Raw genomic sequence first — 1,452 nt, 5'->3', positions numbered from 1 at the left:
CCGCCCCGCGCTGCAGCCCCGGCCGGGCCCCGGGAGGCCGGTGCGGCGCGGGGCGGGGACTCCGGGCAGTGCGATGCCCGGGGCCCTCGGGCCGTGCTGGTGCCGCCTTGTGGCCACGGGCCCATGTCCGTTGTGGCCTGAGCCTGGCCTAGCCTGGGCTCCCAGTCCCAGTGCAGCACCAAGTGTCGACAGCCAGGCAGGATCAGGGCAAGCCCCAGGCTTTTTTCTTTTTTTTAAAAGAAGCTTTTATGTTCCAAAACAAATGAGCCAAATCAAGTCCAAATCCATAAGTCAGTCCAGAAGCATAAGTGGCCCTACAACCAGCAAACATTCCCTACCCTCACCAGGGGCTTCAGATGGATTGAACATCTTTTGGCAGGCATCCTACATGCAGGCCCATGCCCGGAGGCTTGGGGTTCGGATGCTCCCAAGTTTGGCTTGCCCTCAGCGGTATGGCTGCAGGAGCAAGCTCGGGAGACGCCTTCCGTTTCCATAATGTGCACCTCGGCAAGTACCAAACCACGCCAGAAGAGCAGTTACCCCCGGGCACTTATGTAAAACTGCTTTTATGGACCCAGATACATGGTGTTTGCCCTGCTAGGCACTCGGGCCTGCCCCAGCTACACCAAGGCCACACTGGAGGCTGTGGTGCTGCCCACAGAGCCGGCCCAGCTCAGGGTGCTGGAAAACAGAGGCTCAGCCCCATGCAGCAGCACGCAGTGCCCAGCTGTCCTGGGAGTGCCCTGGGCCCCGCTCGCCCGCACCCCACGGGCTGCCCGGGCACACAGCACCCTCCACCCCATGCACACAGCCCCAGGGCCAGCGTGGGGTGAGGAGCCAGCCCAGCCCGGTTTGCAGAAGAGCTGGGTGCTCCTTGCTCCCATAGATGTCCATGAAGTCTTGAGCAGTCAGTACCTCTGCAAACCGGGTTAATGGGCCTCAGAAATAAATGTGAGCAGAACAAACCCAGGGAGCCTATCCTGCCGGTAGCATTTCTATTCAGGCAGTGCTGAGGGAGTTACTTGACTACATGGCTCATTATAATCTACCTGACCCCTTCTAAACTCTTCATTCCACACGTGGTAATGACCCTCTTTTCGTTTAATAGTCTTCATACTCCACCAATCAAGACATCCTTGGTTGTGCAATTCTACTGTCTGGTCGCTGCTCCTGGTAATGAAACTCCTATTTCAAAACCCTGCAGATTGTTTGGAACTCATTCCAATTAAGTTATATTTGTTTTTACTTCAATCTTAAACTAAATGTGTTCTCTAAGTGTGTGTTCTCTTTCAGGTTGGCTGAACTCCTCCGGCAGGCTTTAAACTAGACTCGTCAGCGGAAGGAGTCCCCCCTTGCCCCTGGAGCCCTTCTGCCCAGCCCACTCCTCTCTGCCGTGCTCCCCACACCTCCCCGCCAGCCACACGCCTGCAGTAGCAAACAAATTCTCCTTGC

Source organism: Alligator sinensis, unplaced genomic scaffold (genome assembly GCF_000455745.1).
Source record: "Alligator sinensis unplaced genomic scaffold, ASM45574v1 scaffold1499_1, whole genome shotgun sequence".
NCBI classification, from domain to species: Eukaryota; Metazoa; Chordata; order Crocodylia; family Alligatoridae; genus Alligator; species Alligator sinensis.
Note: the sequence above shows the minus strand (reverse complement) of the source record.